Below are 6,823 nucleotides of genomic sequence, written 5' to 3' on the forward strand. Positions count from 1 at the left end.
TTATCCGATTCTGAAGAGTTTTGTCACAGCAGCTCACGTTATGGTAGGAAATATTCAATTTCTTCCTTATGATTTCAATAGTAGGAATCTCATTGCTTTTGTAACAGTCGTATATTGTTTTTTAAATGATTTTATTAGATGAACATCTAAAGGTTTTGGTATTCCCGCATCAAATCGCGTCTTGCGTTCATAAGGTTTGTTTTTGACTATTTTACGTTCAGTTGAGAAAGGAATTTCAGTCAAATCTGATGTTGCTTGTAATAGTTTTTTTTCCTCGAAACCAAACTTAATATGTACATTCAATGTACATAAGAATATGTAATATTCTCATGTACATTGAAACATACTCTCTGTGTTTCAATATTCAAATGCATCCGAATCTCATTCACTGGTATCTCTTTTTCGCATTGTTCACCAGCGCTATTGGAATCACTGCACAGGAAAAAGTCTGCGTTTTTATTACACTCGTTATTACTTTTAGTACTTGTCCAGGGACGCTATATTTTAAACAAATAATAAAATTAAAAAAAAAATATTATAACTTCACCAATATTGAATTTCAACAGACGCGATCAGTTCCCGAACTGAACATTGACAACACGGCTCTGCTAACCATCCTCATATTCTATTGGTCATCGTAACATGACTTCAAATTTAATTTTATGACTCTTCAGCCAATCATAAAACTCGGTTAGTAAAAATTATCCAATACGAACCGCCAATTCTTCAGTCCACGTGGACTAATTCGTAGCGGCATTTTTCTTTTTATTGGTTTTTTTGGCCTTTGACTTCGCCGATAGCTTTAAGAATCACCATATCGGTTACTTCGACTAAGAAATATTCACATTTATTTCATCATTGCTAGTCTCAATAGAGTTCAATATTGTATCGGAAATGCTGATTTTATTCCGAAATAAATTTTAACTGTAGCCTTCCGCCTATGAATTGGATTTCCAGCCACCATGACGTTTTGATGCAGTCATATCATCACCGGCATCAACTATTACGGTTGCAGATGTTCTGTATATAAATTCAGATCAGGCAGATTTAAATATGTTGCTATTGGCTTTCTATAATAACCAAATTCATTAATACCAATGTTTTCAGTTGTGCATTTTCCATTAAAATAATTAACGATAAAAGATGGGGTGGGGCAAAATTTCGGCCGTTGATTCATATATATTTTACTTTTGTTCTTTTCGATGATTATATTTTACTAATTTTGTAGTATTTGCTACCCAATCTCTATTTCTCTGTACTGGTAAGTCCTAAAAAGCTAAAATTTGGTATATAGGTAACTCCTAGGCCTTAGATGAGCAGTGAGAAAGGATTTCCGAATAATTTAAGTGGATCTCACCCATGGGGGTAAAAGGGGCGCGTTTACATAGGAAAATTTACTTTTCGTCACTTTTTCTCCATACCGGTATAATTTGGGACGTTGAAATTTTGTATTTGGATTTTTTTTAAGTTGCAAATGTACAGAAAGAAAGAATTTTTTTATATTCAAACTGGAGTGTCAGTCGCGGTGGAAAAAGGCGCGCTTATAAATTAAAGTTGAGTAAATTGATGGATGTAGCCGTTACTACTTGGTAGAAAATCACAATGAAAAGAGAAATGGAAATTTCTATGTTTTTTACCACTTATATTTGTAACTAACGTTACTGCAGTTTCGTCCTCTACGGATATTTTCAAACTTATACAACAAAAGAGTTTATTGTATGAGTTTGAAAACGTCCATATAGGACGAAACTGCAGTAACGTGGTTACAAATAAAAGTGGTAAAAAACATAGAAATTTTCATTTCTCTTTTCATAAAGTTAGGTATAGTCTATCCATTCTCAATTGAAACGGCAATAAAAATAAGAGTACAGTCATAAACATTTCTTGCCTGTGGCCCCTAGTCGCCCAAATAGTTAGTGAACGTGCTATCAGATGTAGTTGAGAAATAAAGGCCCGGCTAGCTGGACTGGCTGAATACTAATTTTTTGTCCGTTTCACAATATTTCTTTATCAGTGCCGTGTGTTCGTGGGATTAGGTAAGGTAGTGAGTGGTTTTGCAAACCGATTTTTGAAAACTTTTTCTAGAGATCGATTACCCTAACACCAAACTGATATTTTTGCACTCGACGAGCGTTCCGCTAACAAGGTTAGCTTCAGGAGAAGCAAATTGATACGGAATCTAAAGACAAGGGTTAGGTTTTTTGATAAGATGTGGACTTTGTTTGTTAAATGATGATTATCCTAATTGATTTTTCGGTAATTAACTAGTGGAACCACTACCTGCAAATTAATTTGTCAACAATAGATTAAAAAGCGTGCAATCCAATTGAAATGGTTTGGGCCACAATGAAAGAAAGCTTGCGGAAATGTAATCAGTCACCGACTTTGAATGCTGTAGTGCTTGACAATATAAGGCGAGTGGTGAATGAAGTAGGTAATAGTGATGTGTGGAAGAACTGTATGGCCCACGTTATAAAAGAAGAGAACAAATATTATGTGCAAAGTTCCATAAATCCGATTGTTATTCAACCCGATGATGATTCCACCTCATCCGAATATAGCGAAGAAGAATTTTCATTTTTCTAGCAATTTTGTTGGCCTCTATTATTTTGAATATATATGTTTGACGAGAATTCGGTGTGATTATTTGTGTTTTCATTATATTTTAGAGTTTTCGACTCGGAAATCAACTACCTTAAATTTCGAAATTTTTCATAATTACTCATGGTGGAAAAATTCAGTTGAGATAACTTTTTCATGAGGTGTTCCATTGCTATGATTGTAAGAATAAGTAACTGAAAAACTACCAGTGAAAACTAATATGCCGACGCCTATTTCGAGGCGGGAATTCCTTCTCTGTGCTGTTCCAATTGGTAGTGGAAATACTATACCTTTTCATCACTGTTTCTCTGTACCGGTATATTTCCGGAGGCTCAAATTTTGTACGTAGATTCGTTTTATGTTGTAGATGTACAATAGAAAGGATTTTTGAATATTTCAAGTGATGATACCGCACTTAGGAGAAAAGGGATGCGTTTACATATGAAAATTAAATTTTCATCACCCTTTTTCCATACCGTTATATTTTTGGGGATGAAATTTTGAGTGTACGTTCGTTTAATGTTGTAGATGTGCAATAGAATTGATTTTTGAATATTCCAACTGGAGATCCCCAACTCAGGAAAAAAGGGGAGCGTTTACATTTGAAAATTACCCCTTCTCCGTACCGGTATATTTTCGGAGGCTGAAATTTTGTATGTAGGTTCATTTTACGTTATAGAAGTGCAATAAGGGAGAATTTTCAAAAATTCCAACTAGGGAGCCAGCCGCGTTGGAAAAAGGCGCGTTCGCAAAATGAAATTACCTTTTCATCATTGTTTCTCCTTGCCCCCTAAATTTCCAGTTAGTGAATTTCTATATAGTATCAGCATTGTACCCGTGTGGAGCCGGGGCAGATAGCTAGTGAGAAATAAAGAAAAAAAAGAAGGAAAATGGAACACGAGTTACCGTAGTTTTCTATAAATTAATGAAATAAATCATGCATGAGTCGAATGGAAATAATGTTATCATAACAAAATTTAAAAAAATGCAATGTTAGGTAGATACTAACTTTCATAAATATATCCTTCGGACTTTCGCTTAAGATTAAGTTTGTAGCTTCATTAAGAAATGTCTATATCATGTTTGATATTCACCAACGATTTTATTATTGGATAATGTGTCCATTTACTAGCTCATTTTTGAAAATAAGCAATGAAAACATTTTCGGAGAACGTTTAAATATTATTTGTATTCCCCAGTCCATAAACCGTTGATATAGTTTTTTGAACACTTTTTTAGATTTTTGGAGTAAAATATTTTATACTGCATTTTCTGCTTTCTCTCATATGTGTGGAGAAGTAAATGGTAGATCTTTTGTATCGCTGATATCAAACTCTATTGATTAAAAATCTGTATCGTTATGGAAAATCTGGATCATACTGGATGTCATTATGAATCGGATTATGGATATATAAGTTTATTATTATAGTAAGGGTGTAGAAAAAATTACTTATGAGTGAATCGTTTTGTTTATTTCAAATCCTGTTCGAAAGTACAGAAAGTTCAAAACTCTTGCCTAATACTCATATATGGTGTTCGTAGACGCGAAAGAATTTCAAATAAACTAATTAACTGCTGGGTGGTTGAATATGGCGCAGAGAAGACTTTTTAGAGCTGCCTGTTTGTTCCACAAAATTATATACCAGAAACCCTCCTGTTCACATCATAAAATCACATTTCGCTAACGCAACTGAAGTTTAAAACTGAATTTTTCAAACATTGCTCTTCATATCAAATATATACCATATGCAACACTCTACCTCTGGAACTAAACTGTCTAGCGTTAACAAAATTCAAATCAAAATACAATAAATATCGTTTTTTGTTGTTTGTTTTTTTGAATATAAACTTGAAACATTTATTCATGTAAAGTTATGTGATAATTCAGCACTCTCAATCTGAGGAAAGCGAAAGTCAGGCGCTGTGATGAGCCTAGGTCTTCAATGTTGTTGAAAAAGACCCCATGCATTAGCTTATCCTTGTATTGCCGCGGAAGTGAAGTAATCCCTGCGACTTTTACATGAGATTTTGCTGAACGGGTTCCACCTCGATGACAGAGTTGAGATGACCTCGTTCAGTGTCGGAAACTAAACCGCGTTCACCAGCTGCTCGGGCAGCTGCCCTAAAGAGAAATGTTCCAATTCCTGCTCTCTCATGGTGACGGACCATGCAGAGAAGGGGATCTGAACTCCTGATAGGCTATATCCAGTACCATTCTGTCATGTAGACACTCCAAACTCAAAAGTCCACTGCCTCCCTGTACAACCGTGAAATGGACGATTTGGGATGCAAACTCCTATAGAGATGCATCATTAACTTCAACTAGCGTTTCCTAATATGACTGATAACCGGTCCGTGCAAAGCTTATTGTTAAAACATCTGAAAATGGAAGTTTCAACAGTACTGCCAACCATGTATTGTATTGCAAAACATGCGCCAAACTAACTGACTATAATAAGAAAACAGGTATAGCCGAGGTACTAGTCAATCTAATAATAATACTGATGATCTTCAAACATGACTCAACCTCTGACGGAAGCACCAAACTCTTACGAAGGTTCGAAATAGATGAACACTTCAATCTAGCAGACCACTATTATAATCTTCATGCAGTCATTATTCACTGTGGTTCTGGCGTTGAATCTGGTCATTATTCATTGGTCAAAGACGAAACGGACTGGTTCTAGTTTAACGATAGTCGTGTCACTGAGAGGCCTGGCGATATCTTGAATTTTTTGGAGCCTCTGGAGACAACCTAAATTTTGTTTTATGGAATACAGGACATTAGCAGATCAAGATCTTCAGATGATGTGGTGCTGCAGGTTTTTCAGGGTTTTCCTGCAGTAGAAAAAGAAAATGCACTACTGGAATCAATGAAGTCGCCTGGAGCACCAATTAATTTTTTTGTTGTTTTTTCATAATTTCATGATTTGTATTAATCTCAAAATACTCCAATAGTAACGACGCCCATGTTCGAAAGCTTGACATGTGTTACTGACCCTTCGTATCACATTACCATAAATCCATGAAAAGTTATAAATACATGTTTTAATGGGACATGCACCTACACGGAGTTGAACCTCTAAATATCAGGTAGGAGAGTAATAAAGGAAAGTTTACATGAATTTAAAATGTTATATTGAAAATGTTCATAATTTAAGAATATACACTTGATGCATATATTCGAGAAAATGCATTATACGGTGAATATGATTGATAAGTCTCCTAGAGACGTGCGAAATATGAAAAAGGGTTTCAATTTTTGACAGGAGAGGAAGTTGATCAAGAAAGAAATGGAACTTGAACGTGATATATCGACCAGCTGTCGTGCTGGTCAGCTAAACTACCTGAAGTACCTGTATCGAGGCATTTGGGCCGTATAAAAGGACACACAGGATGACACGTTCAGATAGATATTCAGTTGAAAGGGGAAGGGAGCCAGGCTTCAACCTGAATAAAATCAAGATGGTTAACGTCGACGTTCAGATAGAGTAGGGCCTAGAGGATGACAGCAAGACTAGCTGTCGAAAGCGCTCTCAGATAATTAAACAGAAGTTATAGAGCTTCAAATCCTTTTTGTTTTTTGTAACTTACATTTACAGTAAAATACTGAAAATAACGGAAAATTAGTTGCATCATCCAAATATATATATATATATATATATATATATATATATATTATATATATATATATATATATATATATATATATATATATATATATATATATATATAATTATTGAGTGTGTATGATATAAATCAAAAGGAGGAAATTCGTGGACATGACACTCAAGAAATATGGAGGCAAACCGCGGACACGTGTTTCTGGCTATTGGCCTCATCAGCGCGGTGCAGCCAATTGCAAAGGTGGACAACAACTGGTTACCAAAAATGGAAAAAAAAAACATCACATATACACGGTGTCACCAACAGGAGCCAACCGCACATTTGTGGTTTCAATTAGAAGACCCAGCATTCCCAGGCATCATCTAACATCACCACGTAGGCAGCTATAGCTACCTGCGTGACTTCCGGGTCCAGGATATAGATACAGAGATATAGATATTATTGAGTGTGTATGATATAAATCAAAAGGAGGAAATTCGTGGACATGACACTCAAGAAATATGGAGGCAAACCGCGGACACGTGTTTCTGGCTATTGGCCTCATCAGCGCGGTGCAGCCAATTGCAAAGGTGGACAACAACTGGTTACCAAAAAT

This window comes from Leptinotarsa decemlineata, unplaced genomic scaffold (assembly GCF_025532065.1).
Source record: "Leptinotarsa decemlineata unplaced genomic scaffold, Ldec_3_MD MMD2_tig00003736_RagTag_RagTag, whole genome shotgun sequence".
In the NCBI taxonomy this organism is placed as follows: domain Eukaryota; kingdom Metazoa; phylum Arthropoda; class Insecta; order Coleoptera; family Chrysomelidae; genus Leptinotarsa; species Leptinotarsa decemlineata.